Below are 20,927 nucleotides of genomic sequence, written 5' to 3'. Positions count from 1 at the left end.
AATATCTGTTACAACATGTTTTACAACATGAATAAAGCGATTGAATCAGATGTTTTTTTGAATCCATTATATAAAGCCTGTCCCTTTAGACAAGCTCTATCTTGTTTTCTTTGATAATCAGCGATTAAATCAGTTATTCTAAGATAGTTGAAAAAAGTATTAAATCCAGTGACAGGCATCCTGATCCACTTCAAAGGCAGCTGGTGCAGTCATCTGACCTTCAAATGGGCCGCAAATTACCATTGATCTCTGTAATAAGTTATAATAATACATTTTAGGAATGATGGTGGCACAACTCTGTAAGTACATGCCAGCAGGCAAGTAAGAAAAACAAGAGTTACACAAGCTATAACAAACAAATCTGACAACACAATGTGATTGTCACACCGGGAATGCAGACCCTCTAACCACACCCAGCGCTGCCGATTTACTAGCTGGCATGTTTCCCCAGGCCAGTCATCTCAGGACACACCTGTTGCTTGCGGTCCGGCGCGGCAAGGGCGCTGCCATCTTGCATCATACAACCTCCTACTTTCTTACATTTGTGTGAGCCAGCCCTGCCCTGCAGCCCCAGTGATAAGAGGGTTTAGCTGAGAAAGACACTTTGGCGTATAGAAGGAAAGTGCTGTAACCCACAGGTTAAGGGCCAGAGGGCCGCCTGTTGTTCACCACTGGTTTAATGCATACTTACTTACTTTTGTTGATGCTTCTAGGGGAGAAGCCCAGAGAGGACATTCATGTGGACGGTGATGGGAGCGGGGCCAGAGTATTTACGTCATTAGGCCTCGTCCCCTCAAGGGGTAAATCCCACAAATCGTTTATATTTGAATAGCGGCTGGGGCTAAATTATGCAATATCATAGAATTGCGTCAACAGGACCTGACCTCATCCTACCAAGGACCGCGGGAGAAGTACCTACTGTTCCAGGGGTGCGGGGGGGCTAACCAAATAATTGGGAGCCTCCCTCAGGTTCCGGGAGAGTAGGCAAATATGGCTTAATGTATTGATTTACGAATTATTACAAGATCAAGTTAAATGTTTATAGTCTGCATTTGATTGAGAAGTAAAGGATAGAGAGAGAGAGAGAGAGAGAGAGAGAGAGAGAGAGAGAGATTATAGGTGAGTCCACATGACTGACCCCTAAAGCCCCACCGCATCCTTCTTCTTATGTTCGATTGTTTAGGACAACTCGGAAAGACAGGGAAATGGAATCCAGATTATTTTATGTGCAGTATCTTAGGGCAACAATTCTCTGCTTCCCTCCGTTGAGGCCATCCGTCTGGCGGTTTAAATCATGTAACGTTCTAATAAAGAATTTCTCTATGTTGTGTTCATCCAGCACCTCGTGGCCAGACAAATCTGACTGTTGAATTAGTAGATTTGATTCTCCATTCCATTAGGTGTTCTGTAGAGTACAGGTGGCCAAGGATCAAGTTGTAGAGACAGTCTCAGAATTTTGTTTGAAAGCTTCCACTTCTGTCGAGAAATTATGAATGTGTCATTATGGCCATCATTTATGAAGATTGCTTACCTCTTCCTGGCATTCTCTGTTACAGGTATTGGGGGAGTGAAATATATAATTGATTTACTATGGGGTTATTTACTAAACCGGAAATACTTTACAGGAGGCTTTAGAGGCCTAATAAAGTGGTAAATATATATCAAGGAGATATTTTTGCTTTAAAATTGTGGCACTTAGGGATTTTATTTTTGTCCATGATTTAAAATAATTACTTATTACTGGAGAAATAATTCTTGGTTGTCTTTGATATTTGAGCTGGACATAGGGTCCTACAATCTGAAACACACCACTGGTTTTATCTGTTTACGGAACAGACTGAATATATAATCCTTGACCAAAAGGACAAATATACTTGCACAATACAGGCATTTTGCTGAAGATAATTTTTTTATTTTACACTCACTGATCCAGTTGTTCAGTAAACATGGCAAACCGTTTGACCACAATGTGTAGGAATGCCGCCATGTACAGTCTCCAGCACAATGGCTCGGTACTTGGCTCTACAACTGAGAGCCAGGTGGTTTCCGCCATGATCAATCTGACTAAGATCAACACAGCCCTGACAATAACAGCGCACAAGCCCACAGTTGGCCCATTCTGTTGTTCCTTGGTTGGCGTATAATTGCATCTCTCTATTGCTATCAGCTCTAAGAAAGCGCAGTAATGCAGAGCGAGTGTCACAAGCTGCCAGTGCTGTGCGGGGTGAATGTCAGACAAGCGTTTGCTGAAGTCTCCTCCTTCCTCCTGTTAGGATCTGTGGTTAGCAGCATATTGTTTGCAGTTCCAGTCTGGGTTGCTGCTCAGCCTCTGCGCTAATTACTGCCTGTCTGTGTGCACTATCAGGTGCACACTGATTGATTCTCCTGTCTGAACACAGCCCAGGTGCTCAATAATCTGTCATTAGGGAGACTTGCTCTGGTTGGCCGCATCTCAACTATTAGGCCCACAGGCCTCGTCCAGCCCAAGGCTGCTACCGGCCCAAAGGCTGCATCACCACTTACTGGCCCACAGCCCCATCCAGTCCAGGGGTTGCTACCGGCCCAAAGGCTGCATCTCAACTATTGGCTCTCAAGCCACATTTAGAGCTTGCTCCTCCAGCCCTTCAGGCATCCACCCGGCCGCATCCAGCCAAGATATTCCAGCCCTCAAGGCTGAGCAGGACTATTCCTTTTGGCTACCACTGAGCCATAACAGCGAGACCGTGAAGCCAATTATACTGACAATTTGGGAGCATGGATCAGGGCACTAATAATCTCAGGCACGGCACACCAGTCCTTCTGACAAATGCTTTTCCCATCCCAGATCTTTTCGGCATTGTATTAAGGTCTATATTTAGACTATTTAGACAATATCTTCTACAGTCCCTCAGTTTGCTTTTGCAAAAGCAGTCCCCATAGCTTTCTACGATGATTACGAAAATGCCCCATTTACCAAGTCCTGAACAATTTAGCTTTTTAGAGCTTGGCCCTGTTATCTAATGCCAAAATTAGGTGGTGTAAGCCATTGTAGCCTATTGGTTACATTTGCACATATTTATTTTTTCGGAGAGTGATCTGTAGGATTCCTCTCTGGCACACTACTGACCATTGGCCATGCATTCGCATATTGCTATATACTCTTCGCCAACAGCATTAAAGAGGATCCCTGTATTGATACATAGATGAAAAACGGCATTATGCTGCATCCAGGCCAAACACACTCACTAACACAGCAATGGTAAATTGGAGACGTAGTCGGCATCCTGGCACACAGAATGCCAGTGGTCAGAATCCCGGCTCCAGAATCCTGACGGCTGAGATCCTGACGGTGAGTATTTGGGTTAGGGTTTAGCGGTTAGGGTATGGCACTAGGCGGAGTGTTATGTTGCGGGGTGGGGGGGAGGTTTAGATTTAGGCTGCGGGAAAGGTGGGTTAGGGTTAGGAGTAGGGCTACAATGCCTTGAGAAAGCCTGACTGGTGAAACGACCGTAGGCTATCTGTAACCGATTGTCAATGTCATGTAACTAAAATTCAATGTTAAATATGTTGCTAAATGGATATAAATCCCAGCCATTGATGTCAAAGTAAAATGATATATGCACTATACATAGTGCTGAGACTAATTGCTATTGCCTACAATTAGTGAAAGCTATGCTAAATATATGAGGCCTATGCTCCAGCTACTGATGTATAAAATGATACAGGTACTATAAGCAGTGCTGGGAATGATTGCAATTGCCTAAAGGTTCAGCTGCACTATTTTATACATGAATACCCAGACCTGCAAAGGTTAACATTTTTACCTATAAAATCTTTTTTTTTATGGTATGTGATTCACACACACATGATATAATGGGAACTACTACTATTATATATCACATTTAGTGGAGACCCATTAATACTAGGTGTGTTGACCAATTATATACTAACATATACCTGCTGTGTGGGATTTAACCTTACAGCTAAGAGACTTAGAACTACAACATATATTTGTGTATACTGCATAGCTAACAAATATTCACTATAAGCATTGCATGGCAATACATAAGGATAAGGCATCTAAGTATAGGAAGAGAAGACATTGTATCAGTTTGGAAAACTGACTGTACACAATATTAGTCACTGCATTTTTTTTATACAATTTGCTACTTCCTTCTAGGAGCTGATGAAGGCGTTTAACCTTTAAGCTGCATATACACACAACGATTTTGTTACCAACGATTTTATGAACGATTTTCTGTCAGATTTTTTAAAGTGTAATGAACGATTTATTTGAACTACAAACGATTTTTGCATATTCCCTTAATGAAAATCGTTCAGTTGGTCAATCTGACTGAACTACAAACTACCAACGTGAACGCGCATGAACGATAATTGTTCATCGTTTTAACTTAGAAAGTGAACAATTTTTTCACGATTGAACGATAAACGATATCGTTACTGATAATCGTTCAAAAAATCGTTGTGTGTGTATGCAGCTTAAGAAATAATTATTTGCAACATAAATAACAGAATAAACTATAATAAGTAATGAACCACTGTGCTACTGAACACTGATCATATTGAAACAATGACAAATTGACAACGGTTTTGTTTTGCATATTTTATTGTACACATTAATTTTCATCTCTTTTGCACAATTCTAACTTTTTATATTTCACCATCTTAGCAAATTTAATATAGTGAGATTTTAATGCATATCTATTAATAATATTATATTTTAAATTACCAACTTGGGTCCCAGTGTACCCATTAAAGCTACTTACTTTTCTTCTTTGTAAATGTGATTTCTATAATGTTTAAGTACTGGGTAGCACCTCAGCAAGCTTTATATTTATTCTGTCGATACAGATGAATTGATTAACAGCTAATTGGAGAGAGGACAAATGTAACCGTTAACTATTAATTACAAAATAGATGGCTGGTGCAGGATTGGTGCTCTATTTGTAGCTACAATACTTACCTGCATGCGTCAAGATTTCAAACCTTTGGGATTACGCTGCCAGGATTCTGCAGCATTATCAGAGCCAGGATTCCATACCCAACCCGTAAATTTGCCCTTAAGTTTTCACCATTTCCCATGTGCTCACACACATTTACAGTGATTATAACTGTTTAAACACATGAAATGCTGCCATATAACTAGAATCCTACTCTTTCCATTCACCTAGCTGCAGTGTGAGCCCCTGAAGGTACCCATTGGACAGCAGCTGTACAGTAAAACTGTTTTGGTTGCGTTGTGCATTCTATAGGTAGCAATGAAAGTGCAGAGTAACTCTGTAGACACAGGGTTAAAAACAATGTGTCCTGGCCCTTTAATACTTCCTAGGAGGTGAATAGTGAGAAATGAACTGTGCTTATGTAATGCCAAGAAATTCTCTAGCCATGAAATCAGTAGACACACAAGAACATAAGCATTCAGGAATTTTTTGTTCCATCTCCTTTGTGTCCCAATCAAATAATGCTGTTTTGTGACTCACTGTACATTTACATTCATCTTGAATTATGAACCTGTTTTTGTTTTGTTTGTCATTTCTATTAATTGTACATTCTCATCGCTTGTGTCTTTTTCCACCAGGATTATTCTCTCAATATTATTGCCTTCGTTAATTATCACCATTGTTAGAATGCAACATTTTTGCCAGGGATTATGATGACGGAGAGTAGACCACTGTACTTTCTCCTGGGTCCTGTGCAGGGACGTATTAAGGGAGGAGGGGCCTGTGTGCAGCCTCTCCATCTGGGCCCTCTCCTCTATATCTGGCACTGGCATTAGTGAGCACTAGTAGTCTCTGGCGCTGTGGCTCAGTGGGCATTTTTCTATTGTGCATGCACGAAACGCCTAGAAAATGGGCACCATGCCTCCTAGTGGTTTGTGCAACGTGGCATTGCCGACACGGGACTCCGGAGAGGTAAGTATTAAAGAAATGTGTGTGCGGTGTTGGGCCCCCTTGGCAGGGCCGTCTCCAGAGGAAGCGCACGCCCTGTGCAGAACGGGACTTAGGTGCCCGTTACCATAGACCATGCCCTCTAAATGATGTTTTTTTAGGGGTGTGCCAGTCAGGCTGGGGGCAAGCCCAGCACTACGTCAGTAGCTGGGCTACCCCCAGCCCTCTTCCTGCACTGAATGGATGCCGCGTCCATTCCTTTTCTCCTGGGCCGGCACCACCACACAGCTGCGGCGGTGGAGGTGCCCAACCTCCCGACCGCCCGCGGGACACCTTGACCCGCCGGTAGAACAGCGGGGCAGTGCCCGAAAAACAGGACTGTCCCACTGAAATCGGGAATGGTTAGGAGGGGTGCGCCCTCTATGGTGTGGCACCCCTGTTCAACCGCACTGTTCGAATGTGCCTCATGCCGGACCCAGAGGCACATGTGCATTGCACACTCTGCACCCATTATAGATAAGCAACTGGTCTTGTGTATGTACCCCTAGGCATTAGTCTAATGTGGGGTAAACACTTGAACGTCAAATCGTTAGATCAGCTGACCCACCGACCAATCAAACGATTTGGCAAGGGTATGCATAAACGACCTTGTGCACACCCACTAACCAATCAGCCGCCCGGCATGTCTGGCCAGAAGAACCAGCTGTGATGTCATTTTCCCTGGTTCCAGTGGCCAGCTTATTTGCTGGTCATGTGTACACACATGCAGATGTGGACGATATATCTTTCAGGTATATTGTATCTGCTGTGCAGCATGGCCGATGCAATATATCTGTGACGTCTTTCACAGATATATTGTGTGTACACATTGCCAGATGGACTGAACAATATATCTGTCGTCGGCTTTACGAACGATATATCTAGTGTGTAACCAGCATAAGGGGATGATTCAATTCTTAGCGATTGGTGAGGAGTGCCTCCAGAACAGTCAGGAGAGGGCACTCTGCGGCTAATATTTTTACTCATTGGGGTATATTTACTAAAGCTGTTATCTTCTAGAAGGTGCCAGATAGATGTTAAGTAGAATCCGATTGGTTGCTATGGGTAACATCTCCACTTCTAAAAACCCGCACTTTAGTAAATATACCCCATTGAGTGAAGATTGGCTACTGTATTACCAATAATGTAGCAGTGAAGTCTGGGGGCACAAGTGTACGATTTTATCCTGGACCTTCTGTGGGATTCATTCCGGTTTATTTATAAAAGTCCAGACGCAGTTTGCATCTATTTTCGATTAAATGCACCGGTTTTTTTTATGGAGAATGCATGGATTTTGTGTGCCAAGACTGCAGAGTGTATGGGGCTACAAGATGATGAGCTTTATTTTATAGGAGCAACTGGATGGACTTACCAAATGTTAGATAGGTTCCTACTTATCACCCACATGCAACGGGAGATTTTATTTTGCAAGATGGGAACATTTATAACGTACACGGGTGGAGAAGGTGCATTGAGTGTAACGTCCCCTGTTTTCAGAAGGGTACACTATCTTCCCAGAATACTTTCTTTGAGCTCGCGGGATTGAGTCTCATCCTGTACTTTCAATAGGGCGCACTTTGGGCCTTTCAGTGGCACGCTTACAGAAAAGTGCATTTTTGGGCACCCTATGACCAATGTAATAAAGACATGCAAACAAACAGATGTGACTTGTGTAAAAAAGTCAGTTTCCAATATACCCTAATTTAATACGTATTTAACTTGAATGACGCTAAACTAAGCATTGTTATCAGATGAAAATATCACTTTGAAATTAATGTGGGGGAACTCTGTAGTGACAATTGTATTGATTCCAGTGGTGTAGCCAGCTTTTGACATGAGGGTGAGCGGAGAAGATACAATAGGTGACCAAGGCCAGCCCTAGCCCAAATTTTTTGGTAAGCGAGTGTATTTTTTGGCGCCCCCCTATGCAGTGCCCCTTTTACAGTGCCCCCGGTAGTGGCCCCCCTGTGCAGTGCACCTTTTGCCCCCAGTAGTAAGCCCCTTATATAGTGCCCCCAGTAGTAGTCCCCTCATGCAGTACCCCTAATAGTGGTACCCCTTATGCAGTGCCCTTTAAACAGTGGCCCCAGTTGTAGTTCCTCCCCTGTGCAGTATCCCCAGTATTGCCCTTTATATAGTACCCCCAGTAGTGGTTCTCCCCCTTGTAGTGCCCCTAGTAATAGTCCCCCCTCTTGTAGTGCGCCTTGTAATAGTCCCCCCATTGTTGTGCCCCCAGTGGAGGTTCCGCCCCTATGCAGTGCCCCCCCTTGTAGTGACCCCAGTAGTAATCCGCCCTTGTTGTGCCCCCAGTAGTAGTCCCCCATTGTAGTGCCCCCAGTAGTAGTCCCCCCTTGTAGTGCCCCCAGTAGTAATCTCCCCTTGTAGTGCCCCATTGGTAGTAGTCCCCCCTTGTAGTGCCCCCAGTAGTAGTCCCCCCTTGTAGTGCCCCCAGTAGTAATCCTCCCTTGTAGTGCCCCCAGTAGTAGCCCCCACCTGTAGTTCCCCCAGTAGTAGTCCCCCCTTGTAGTGCCCCCTTGTAGTGCCCCCAATAGTAGTCCCCCCTTGAAGTGCCCCCAGTAGTAGCCCCCCTTGTAGTTCCCCCAGTAGTAGCCGCCCCCCCCAGTAGAGACACACGTAATAAAAAAAAAAAATCCACTTACCTGAAACACCGCTCCTGCTCCTGGTCCCGCCGCCGCTATCAGCTTCTCTGTCCGTCCTCCCGGGCCGCTTCGCATTATGGGAGAGACGTCATGACGTCTCTCCCATTACCCACTGCGGGAGCCGGAAGATGGCTCCAGCAGTGGGCGCAGCAGCCGATGAGAGTCTGACAGACTCTCATTGGCTACTAATCAAAACAAACACACAGCTGCCGGCGCCGGCGGCTGTGTGTTTGGCACTGTGTAGTGCTGACCGAACTCCGTCCGGTCAGCGCTACACACGCGGTGCTAGTGTCTGCCCGCGGCCCACATAGTACGCAGCTGAGGCACCCTCCACTATGTGGCGCCCTACTCAGCTGCGTACCATGCGTAACGGTAGAACCGGCCCTGTAGGTGACCCAGGCACAGGTGTTTCAAAATCTAAAGGTTAACATCTAAATACATTGGGCCTTAATCAGAGCCATAAGCAGTGTTGATACAAGATGCAGTTTAACAATTTTTCTTTTACTGCACATGCATCTAAATTCTTCCGCACATGCGTCTTCATGGAGTTCCTACAGAGTCGCAGTAGTGATTTTAGAGTGACGCACACATGCAGTAGTGTATGGAAATTGTATTGGGCGGTGACTAGAAGGTGGCTATAGATGGACAGGATAAACTGCCTTATGGGTGTGTTATGGGAGTGTCGCAGGATTGGTTGCATACACAGAAGCTTAATCTTTTACATTGGAGGCCATACTCCTCCAGAAAATCTGCACCTACTTCTGCTCCACGGGAGGTTTCTGTCATCCCTGAGCCATACATGCCTACCCTCCCGGTTTTCGCGGGAGGCTCCCGATTTTTCGGGTAACCCCCCGCACCCCCGGAAGGGTAGGCATTTCTCCCGCATTCTGCCCACTTCCTAGTGAAGTGGGCAGAATGAGGAGAATTCTGGCGGCGATCGCGGGTCTCCGTGTAGGGGGCGGGGCTTAAGACGTGATTCTACATGAATCACGTTGTTTGGCCCCGCCCCCTATGTAAATTTTAACCAATCGCTGCAATTTTACCGCGAGGGGGCGGGACTTAATGACACGATTTGTCAGGCCACGCCCACGTCACCCCCCCTGCTGCTTCTCTTACCCGGGCTTCTCCCGGGAAGAGCAACTGAAAGGTAGGCAAATATGACCTGAGCTCGCCTTAGGTGCATGTTTCAATGGTGTTAACAATGATCAGGCTCAGTGACAGGCTTGCGACACACACCCATAGCACACCACTCTGACATTGACACAGGCAATGGGGACACTTGTACCCCCTTGCTTGTGTGTCCCCCTTGCCACAGGCAGAAAGAGGGAACCCCACGGCCGGTTCAAAACTTTTTTTGTTGCGCCAGTGCAGCACACATGACGTCATCACATAACACTGCTGCAGTGCCGGCCCTAGGCATAGGCATAATAGGCAAATGCCTAGGAGCACCTGGAATGCCTAGGGGCATCCCAAGCCTAGGGTGGTAGATTTACTTTTCCTTTGTTGGCTCTGTCAGTGATCACTAGCACAGCGATCCCAGTCACCCAGGAGGAGATGTCAGGACACTATAGCAGCAGCACACAGAGCAGTGCTCAGACTCACACAGGCAGAGAGCTTTACTTACACTTTCATTTCTGCCTGATTTGACACTGAGCACTGGAACCTCACTGTGAGCAGCTGCAAGATAAGACAGGCAACGCTCTAGGAGCTGCAAGACCCTGCCCTGCTGCAGCCATTTAGAATAAAGGTAAGAGCTGGGTGAGGGGGAGGCAGATGCAGATGGGAAGTAGGGGCTCATGACAATGCTATGGGAGTGGGAGGCAGATACATATGGGGAGTGGGGGCTCAGAGGGCAGATGACTGTTATAGGTAGGATGTGGAGGCAGAGCCATGGGGGTTTATGGAGCTCAGGGTTGATGACAGTTCTATTGGGGGGTGGTACATGAGGCAGAGACACATTGGTAGTCAGGGTCGGTTCTATAATTACGCATGGTACGCAGCCGAGGAGGGAGCGCTGGCTGCGACCATGCTAATTTACTACGTAAGCCACAACAAGGCAGCCAGTAGCTGAGGTGGGCCGTGGGCAGACTGTCACTGTGACACAGCTGCACCGCACTTGTAATGGGCCCTTTTGCTTGAAGGGAGCGACGTGACGTCATGCCGTCACGTGGCAGCACAGCACACAAACAGTGTTGGGGCTGGACAGCGTAGTGTGGGAGAGGGGGACAGGAGCCACCACCCTTGTCTGGGGAAGGATCATTGGTGCTGGCGGCCATCTTCAAGTTGTCAGTGCTGCAGCAGCACCACCCTCCTGGGCCGCCCGTCACCGTCAGTAATCAAGTGCCTCCTGGCCCTGGGATGGCTGACATGCTGTTAACACACAGTGTGTCAGTGACAGACGTGTCTGATTCTGACTAAGTGGCACTGGGCTTATAGTGATAATGGTGTGGTTTTACTATATATTACCCCTGTGTGACAATGTCGGACTACTGTGTGTGAGAGAGAGAATGGGTGACTGCTGTGTGTGAGAGAATGGGTGACTGCTGTGTGTGAGAGAATGGATGACTGCTGTGTGTGAGAGAGAGAATGGGTGACTGCTGTGTGTGAGAGAGAGAGAATGGGTGACTGCTGTGTGTGAGAGAAAGAATGGGTGACTGCTGTGTGTGAGAGAGAGAATGGGTGACTGCTGTGTGTGAGAGAGAGAATGGGTGACTGCTGTGTGTGAGAGAGAGAGAATGGGTGACTGCTGTGTGTGAGAGAGAGAATGAGTGACTGCTGTGTGTGAGAGAGAGAATGGGTGACTGCTGTGTGTGTGAGAGAGAGAATGGGTGACTGCTGTGTGTGTGAGAGAGAGAATGGGTGACTGCTGTGTGAGAGGGAATGGGTGACTGCTGTGTGTGAGAGAGAATGGGTGACTGCTGTGTGTGAGAGAGGGAATGGGTGACTGCTGTGTGTGAGAGAGAATGGGTGACTGATGTGTGTGAGAGAGAATGGATGACTGCTGTGTGAGAGAGAATGGGTGACTGCTGTGTGTGAGAGAGAATGGGTGACTGCTGTGTGTGAGAGAGAATGGGTGACTGCTGTGTGAGAGAGAGAGAATGGGTGACTGCTGTGTGTGTGAGAGAGAATGGGTGACTGCTGTGTGTGAGAGAGATAATGGGTGACTGCTGCTGTATGTGAGAGAGAAAGAATGGGTGACTGCTGTGTGTGAGAGAATGGGTGACTGCTGTGTGTGTAGAGAGAATGGGTGACTGCTGTGTGTGAGAGAGAAAATGGGTGACTGCTGTGTGTGTGTGAGAGAATGGATGACTGCTGTGTGTGAGAGAGAGAATGGGTGACTGCTGTGTGTGAGAGAGAGAATGGGTGACTGCTGTGTGTGAGAGAATGGGTGACTGCTGTGTGTGAGAGAATGGATGACTGCTGTGTGTGTAGAGAGAATGGGTGACTGCTGTGTGTGAGAGAGAGAATGGGTGACTGCTGTGTGTGAGAGAATGGATGACTGCTGTGTGTGTAGAGAGAATGGGTGACTGCTGTGTGTGAGAGAATGGGTGACTGCTGTGTGAGAGAGAATGGATGACTGCTGTGTGTGAGAGAATGGGTGACTGCTGTGTGAGAGAGAATGGATGACTGCTGTGTGTGAGAGAGCATGGGTGACTGCTGTGTGTGAGAGAATGGGTGACTGCTGTGTGTGAGAGAGAATGGGTGACTGCTGTGTGTGAGAGAGAGAGAATGGGTGACTGCTGTGTGTGTAGAGAGAATGGGTGACTGCTGTGTGTGAGAGAATGGGTGACCGCTGTGTGTGAGAGAGAATGGGTGACTGCTGTGTGAGAGAGAGAATGGATGACTGCTGTGTGTGTAGAGAGAATGGGTGACTGCTGTGTGTGAGAGAGAGAATGGGTGACTGCTGTGTGTGAGTGAGAATGGGTGACTGCTGTGTGTGAGAGAGAATCGGTGACTGCTGTGTGTGAGAGAGAATGGATGACTGCTGTGTGAGAGAGAGAATGGGTGACTGCTGTGTGTGTAGAGAGAATGGGTGACTACTGTGTGTGAGTGAGAATGGGTGACTGCTGTGTGTGAGAGAGAATGGGTGACTGCTGCGTGTGAGAGAGAGAATGGGTGACTGCTGCGTGTGTGAGAGAGAATGGGTGACTGCTGCGTGTGAGAGAGAGAATGGGTGACTGCTGCGTGTGAGAGAGAGAATGGGTGACTGCTGTGTGTGAGAGAGAGAATGGGTGACTGCTGTGTGTGTGTGAGACAATTAATGACGTGTGTGTGTGTGACAATGGGTGACTTGCATACACCTGCATAGTAGTCATATCTATCCTCACTAGAAAAAAAAGCCGGGTAGCTGCTTTGAGCAAGTGGTGAATAAATGCTGCGCTGCATCTATTCATTGGAGAGAGGGACTGGGAGCATGCCCAGTAGCTCCCGGAGTGCTGGGCATGCATCCAGCGTGGCAAAAATGGGGTGTGGTTCGTGGGTACGGCTTTACTCACGAGATCATGCCCCCTAAATTTTTTCGGATGCGTGCCTTAGGCGTGCGCAACAATACACCTAGTGGTGCCAGTAAATATATTTGCTTACCAAATAAATTTGGCTAGGGCCGGCCCTGGAGGTGGTGGCTCAGGGTGCTAATGACACTGCTATGGGAGGAAAGGAAGACATATTGGTAGTGGGAGCCCAGGGGGATATGACACTGCTATGAGCATAGTGCTGTGCTGTCATAGGAGTGCTGTGCTGGGAGAGGAGTGCTGGGTGGGGGTCGCTGGGCTGTAATCTGTGCTATGACGGGTGCTGCGAGAGGGGTGCTAGTTGAGGGGTGATGTGCTGGGTGATGTGTACTGTGTTAGGAGAAGGGTGCTGGGTGAGAGGTGATGTGTTCCGTGAGGGGTGCAGTGAGGGGAGACTGTGCCCTATAGAGTGCATTCTGTGGTGGGGGTATAAACTACTTTCCCCCTAAAACCAGTCCCTTTTTTCTTTAGTTACAGCAGCGTGCTGTGCAGGGAGAGCCTGGGATTATCTGCTGGGGGCACCAGCCAAAATCGTGCCTATGGCACCAAATTGGTTAGGGCCGGCTCTGCGCTGCTGGATTGGAGAGGAGCCGAACCACAGAGAGCAGGAGCTAAGCGTGAGCTGGGCTGGAGTGACAGGGTTAGGGTGGGATTTTGGGGCGCTGGATATGAAGTGATAAAGGGGGGGATGGAGTTGAGGCACACTTGCCGACCATGTTTTTCTCCTTCCCGTGAGAAGTCCGGGGAGGAGAAGCAGCTGGGTGGCAATGGGGGGCAGGACATGACGGTCCTTGTCATTAATCCCTCAAGGTAAATTGCTGCGATTCATGCAGATTTAAATAGGGGGCGGGGCCAAATTACAGGATTGTTGCAGAATCACTTCATCAAGACTCGCACCCTACACGGGGACCCGCGACCAAGGCGGAAATTCTCCCCATTCTGCCCACTTCACTAGGAAGTGGGCAGGAATGTGGGAGAAATGCCTACTCTACCAGGGGTGCGGGAGGTTACACGTAGAAGATGAGGCTGTGAGACACAGGGTGGTGAATGTAGCTCCTTTGCATGAGTTGTGGACTAGAGATGGTACTGGTAGAAGACTGGCTGGGGTGATATGCTGGAACTGGTAATGCCAATATTCCGGGCTGGGACCTGTTATGCTGGTATGCCGGACTGGGACTGGCTAACTAGGACACCTGGCTGGGACTGGTTACACTGGTGTGCTGGGCTGGTACCAGCTTACTTGGACACCTGGCTGGGACCATTTATGCTGCTTCTGCAACATTTAGCCAAGCTATACTTATATCTGCCAACCCTCTCTGATTGTCAGGGGGACTCCCTGAAATAGCAGCAATCTCCCTGATTGCACCTTACCCCCATTATGAAGCTGTTATATAAAAAAAACCTAAGATATATACATTCAAATGGGATCATTAGTATAATATCCTTGCATTGATTATAAGGCACAATGATCCGTATGCATTTTCTGAAAAGTATCAGTGTGTTTTCATCAACAAAAAGATCTTACCAACTGCTTTCGGGTGCATTTACATTTGGATGTACGTAAATTTTATGGCACGCCTCTCAGATGTAGCAGTACACGCCCACTTTACCGCCGCGCTCATAGGTTTTGCTTTTCATAATCTCACTGAAATGCTTTTTAAAAAGTAGGCAAGTATGGCTTTAATTGGTACTGCAGGGGTTAACCAAGCTGAAACTGGTGCTGCAGAGGTTAATTGGATCAGGAGCAAATTCTTCAGGAAGCACTGGCATCTTTGGGTACACCACTTTCTGCACACGAGGCTGAAGTTGGCTTCTTATTCACTTCTTATTCATTTCTTATTCACTTCTTATTCATTTCTTATTCACTTCTTATTCATTTTCCAGCTTCTTATTCAGAAAATGTTACATTAAAACATTTAAATAAAGTTAGATCACTAAACTAACACTATGTCAACAAAGAATTGTGTCCTTTACACAGTTTACAATTATTATTTTCCTGGCACAATAAGGATTTGGGTATGAATAGGGCAGTAAAGTGGGCACAGGCACCAGATTATCTCATTTTGAATAAGAATCTGTAGTTGTGCAGGGGTTAACTAGCTTCGGTCATCAAGTGTTACACTTGAAACCCACAGAGGGTGGTCACATGCATATAACCCACTTGCCATTTGCTTTGACCAAGAAGGTTTTGGGCATGAGTAGGGTAGTGAAGTGGGCAAAGGCACCTGATTTTGTCATTTTGAATAAATAGCTGTAGTTGTGCAGGGAGTAAATATCCTTGGTCAACAAATTTGACACTTGGAACCCACAGAGGGGGGTCAGGTACACATGACCCACTTGCCATTAGCCTTGACCAACAAGGATTTTGGCATAATTAATTTGGGCAATGGACAAATGGTCAAGGGCCTAATGCCCCTTATACCTTGTGGGACTAGTGCCCTCTCTGGCTCAGGCTTATTGTCCGCCTAACAAAGGCCGTCACTGCTGATTAGGGCTTAACGCACACAGTGGCCACTGGCCTAATGCCTGACAATTAAAATAGCGTGCAATTGAATGAAAATAAAATGCAATTAGATTTACCAGTCCAGTAGTCTTTGGCTGAACTAAGCCTAGTTCATCCACAATTACTATGTGTTCTTCACCCGAGGTGGGCCGACTCCCACGATCTCAGTGCTTCCTGTAGTCTTCACCTTGAGCTGGCAAACTCCCATTGCCACAGCAGTCTTCACCCAGGTAGCAGTGACCAAGGTCCAGGGGCATAACTATGGTGTTTGGCGCCCAGGGCAAGATGAGAAGTTAGCACCTCGCTTATTTATGTGACCTGGGCCTATTGCCCAGGGTCAATTATAGCCTTAGGAGCACGGGCCTAATGCCCACCTGTTTGTGCCACAGGCTTAAGGCTGGATGACCCCTATGTGCCTACTGCCTAACAACCTGGTGGTCTAGGGAGGGGTTATGGAGCGTACACACGGTCAGATTTGTCAGACTTGTCAGATGAACGACTGAACGATTAAACGATTTGAACGATTTGGACGATTTGACCAAAGATTTGAACGATTGAACGATTTTTGACTGCATTAAAATGAATGGAATCGTCCAAGTCTGACTGCAAACCCATCAGATGTCAGATATCGTTATCTGACAAACGGGAACGCGCATCGTTGATCGTCCATCGTTCAGGCATGTCAGATATGAACGATTTTCCTTCAGATATGAACGACTGAACGATTTTTAAATCGTTATCGTCCATATCTGAAGAAAAAATCTGATCGTGTGTATGCACCATTAGTGATGGTAAGGCCTCAAAGAGAGTCTACCTGTCCGGTGGGAGAGGCTGCAGTGAGGAGCTTCATTCGCTCTTTTACTTCCCAACTACTGCAGCACTCTCCGGTCCTCAGCCGCATTCTTCTGTCTCTGGCCCATTCTGGCCAGTAGCGGCGCTGCCGGAGCTCTTCTCTGTTGAGCCCGGTGTCTCCTGGCGTCTTCTGCAGCCGCTGAAGATCTTCTCTTTTAAGCCCGGTGTCTTCTGGACTCTTCCACGGCCGCTGGAGCTCTTCACCCATTTCTTCCAAATTGACTTTTCTCCCAGAGATATCTGACGTTAGATGCCACGGGCGTAGCCAGCCATGACGCGGCTTACAACGATTGGCTCACTGTGGACGATTTCTATTGGCTACCGGTGCATGCCGTGATTTGCTCAGATTGTCAAAATTGTCACCACTGTGATTGGCTCAAATTCAAATTGTCACCACTCTTCAATGACTGGCGGTACATGACCTGCACTCAGCTAGCAGCCGGCGCCACATGTCAGCCGCTGCTTGTCCTTGACCGGCACTGAAAACAGACATACTGTCCCAGCATTGGACACTTATGTGTCCTGCTGGGGATACATCTCACCGGACTGCAGGACTAAGGTACTGGGATCAAGCACTTGGTCACACCACTGGCAGTGGCGTAACTAGAGTATATGGAGCCCAGGACAAATTTAAAAATGGAGCCCCCCGCTATGTGAGTGCACCAAAAAATAGTCGTGGACACTTAAAAATGGGGCGTGTCAACATGACACACATCCCTATCTCGTCACTCTGAACATTCCTTTCCATTCCATATGCACCTTAATACAGTGCCCCTTATACAGTCCCCCCTATGCAGTGCCCCCAGTAGTGGTCCCCTTATGCAGGCCCCAGTAGTGCCCCTTATACAGTACCCCCAGTATGTAATGTCCCCAGTAGTGATCCCTCTTATGCAGGCCCTTAGTAGTGCCCCTTATACAGTACCCCTAGTAATGGTCCCCCTTATACAGCCCCCCATTAGTTCCTATTATACAGTGCCCTCAGTAGTGGTCCCCCTTATACAGATTGCAGTAGTGGTCCCACTTATGCAGGCCCCCAGTAGTGATCCCCCTATCCAGTTCCCCTTATACAGTGCCCTCTGTAGTGATCCTCCCTATTCAGTGCCCCTAGTAGTGGTCCCACCAGTAGCAGTCCCCCCCATGCAGTGCCCTCAAGTAGTGGTCCCCCGATGCAGTGCCCCAGTAGTAGTCTCCTCCCCAGTAGTGCCCCCAGTAATGGTCCCTCCCCGTTGCAGTGTCCCCAGTAGAGCCCCCCCGCACAGTTCTGTGCATTCTAAGAAGATATCACAAATCCCCAAGGAAAGTGTAGTAGTTACCTCTATCCGTTAGTAGTAGTCCCTAGTAGAGGTCACCTCCCCCCCCAATGCAGTGCCCCCATTAGACAAACACACAAGTAGAAAAAAAAATACCACTTACCTGAATCCCCGCTCCTGCTTCTGCTCACGCTGCCGTCCGCACAACTGCAGTCCTCCCGGGCTGGTGCACTCTGCATAACCCACTACAGGAGCTGGAAGGCGGAGCTCATTAGTGAGCTCCAGCCCGGCTCTTGCAGTGGGCGCAGCAGCAGACAATGAGAGTCTGTCTGACTCTCATTGGCTGCTGTAAATGCACTGGCGGCTCTATGGGCTAGCCTAAGCCCGCCTCCCACCCTTCATCTGGCGCTATTAGGTAAGCGCTCAGGGGGAGAGAAGGGGTGCGGCTGTGCAGCACAGGACAGAGCTGGGCGCAGGGAAGCCTAGCGCTGGTCCTGAGTAAATGTGTAATGCTGACCGCACTCAGGAGCTCATTTAGAGCTGCTCGCGAGCGCACAGCCCGATGTTTGCGCATGCGCCGCCTGTCAGGCGTATGCACGAGCCCCGCTGAGGTCAGTCGCTACGGGGCTCACAACAAGACGGGGCGGCTGTCGATGTTGATTGACAGCTCGCTCCATTTTGTGGGCGGGTGGGCGGACAAACGCATGCGTTCCCTTAGGAAAGCCTGGCATTTGTAGGAGGGCTTACTGACATCACTAGTGATGTCAGTACTGGACTTCCTGCTCTATTAGAGCAGGAAGTCCACTCGGGCTTGCGGCAGCCAGACCCTACCCCAGGGTCTCGTTGCAAGCCCGATGGTCGCGATAATCGCGACTGTCTCCAGCCCACTCGCACAAGCCGTGGGTGGTCACCCACAGCTTTGCGAGCTCCCGGAGATAATAAAAAAAAAACGCCCACATGCAGCGCGAGCGGTCGCCAGTGAGCTCCTCACTGAGGTCGGCACTACACTGGCTAACTAGGACGGGCCAGTACCGTGGCCTGCAGTGCGGGGGGCGTCGCTGGCCGCAGCGGCCCTGCCCTAGTTACTCCACTGAGCCCTGGACATCGCCCTGGCCATCAGCTCCCCCCTCTGCCGGGTCTGTCAGTTGGTGCCAAGGGCAAGGTGCCCCACACGCAGGGGCGCCGAGAGGGGGGGGGGAGCGGGTACAGATTACCCGGGCCCGGGCTTCCCGAGTCTGGCAAATGACAAGTGGGTCATATGTACCAGACCACCCTCTGTGGGTTTCAAGTGTAACATTTAATGACCGAAGCTAGTTAACCCCTGCACAACTACAGCTTCTTATTCAAAATGACAAAATGTGGTGCCTATGCCCGCTTTACTGCCCTATTCATGCCAAAATCCTTGTTAGTCAAGGCAAATGACAAGTGGGTCATATGTACCAGACCACCCTCTGTGGGTTTCAAGTGTAAAATTTGATGACCGAAGCTAGTTAACCCCTGCACAACTACAGCTTCTTATTCAAAATGAGATAATCTGGTGCCTGTGCCCGCTTTACTGCCCTATTCATGCCAAAATCCTTGTTGGTCAAGGCAAATGACAAGTGGGTCATATGTACCAGACCATCCTCTGTGGGTTTCAAGTGTAAAATTTGATGACCGAAGCTAGTTAACCCCTGCACAACTACAGCTTCTTGTTCAAAATGACAAAATGTGGTGCCTTTGCCCACTTTACTGCCCTATTCATACCCAAATCCTTATTGTGCCAGGAAAATAATAATTGAAAACTGTGTAAGGGACACAATTCTTTGTTTACATAGTGTTAGTTTAGTGATCTAACTTTATTTAAATGTTTTAATGTAACATTTTCTGAATAAGAAGCTGGAAAATGAATAAGAAGTGAATAAGAAGCTGGAGCTTGAATAAGAAGTGAATAAGAAATGAATAAGAACTGAAGCTGGCCAAATAAAAAGCCAACTTCAGCCTCGTTTTCTGCACAGGGTTTGGTAGCCTGGGTCACATGACTGGGTTCTGTTGCACGATTGGCTGCTCAGTGGTCAACTGACCTAATCCAAGATGGCTGCACCCAGTGCACAGAACTATACTGAAAACTGCTGGAGACAGAGGCCTGAACTCTGCAGAACTGTGCAGCTGCAGAACACCGGGCCCCTGCCAGAGGAAACTTACCCATCTTACAGGTAAGTGATGGGGAGCCAGCTGCTAAGTCCTGACATTCTGAATGTACTGAAAGTGGGTGTCTCAATCCTTGCACATACTAACAGTATTGTACACAAGGCGAAGGACTGATACTAGCATATAGTATAGTATATTGTACTAAGCTTTGGAGAGAGATAAAGTGGATGGAGATAAAGTATCAACCAATCAGCGCCTGTCATGTTACAGGCTGTGTTTGAAAAAAGACAGGAGCTGATTGGTTGGTACTTATCTCCATCCACTTTATCTTTCTCCAAGGCTTAGTACATAGGACCTGATTCATTACAGATTGCAACGGCGATTACACATGCAATCAACCGATTGTTCCTTTCTGCGCTTGCATTGCAGTGCGTGTTCACAAACCGGTGACTACGCAGACACATCGCAGAGGAATTGACAGGAAGTGCTGTTTGTGGGTGGTGATGGGGATGGGCAGCGGAAAGCAGGCGTGCCAGTGCGAACTCCGTTGTAGGGTAGTGCATAAATGATCCACTGCGTTGCCATACGCAGCCTGAGTACTCATAGTGTGCGATGAGGTTAGCAATTCCTGAGTAAGGTCAGACCTTGTACAAGTGCACATGAGGCTGCGATGGTGCGCTATTGTACCGATGGTTTTGCAGTCTTGCTAAACATTACGGATGTGTGTAAGGTAAAGTGGGCGTCCTTATGTAGTGCTGCAACCGCTATACGATCGCATTGGATTAGCATACTATCGCAGTTGAACTGCGTGAGTAATCGCTATTGCAATCGCAGTTGCGATCTGTATTGAATCAGGCCCATAGACCGCAAAGTAATAGAAAGTAACTACGGCAAAACATGCAGCAGCATGTATCTCAAAATCAACCCCATTATACTGTATGCATCCAAGTGTTATCAATATATACCCCTGACATTACATTACTACCTTCATTCCTCAACTGCCCCTTAGGTGTCAGTACATGTGTATTATCGGTGTACATTCTATTGACTACTATGCTGCAATAAGTACATCTCAATTTGCCAAAGCACGTCAG

General features: G+C 47.7%; 1 protein-coding gene across 3 annotated transcripts in view; it reads left to right on the top strand.

Moving 5' to 3' along the window:
- LOC148506065 (sulfotransferase 2B1-like) overlaps positions 1 to 20,927 on the top strand; it is a 118,892-nt gene that overhangs the window by 74,927 nt on the left and 23,038 nt on the right. For 2 of the 3 annotated variants that reach the window (XM_088447362.1, XM_088447363.1), the window contains exon 1: positions 19,780 to 19,898. The exons of the other annotated variant lie outside the window; for it this stretch is intronic. The gene's annotated coding sequence lies outside the window, so the exon portion shown is untranslated. Of the gene's footprint in view, positions 1 to 19,779; positions 19,899 to 20,927 lie in introns of those variants that run through there. 3 annotated transcript variants of the gene reach the window in all.

Source organism: Taudactylus pleione, unplaced genomic scaffold (assembly GCF_031769625.1).
Source record: "Taudactylus pleione unplaced genomic scaffold, aTauple2 ptg000430l, whole genome shotgun sequence".
In the NCBI taxonomy this organism is placed as follows: domain Eukaryota; kingdom Metazoa; phylum Chordata; class Amphibia; order Anura; family Myobatrachidae; genus Taudactylus; species Taudactylus pleione.
This window is presented reverse-complemented; position numbering and strand designations above follow the sequence as displayed.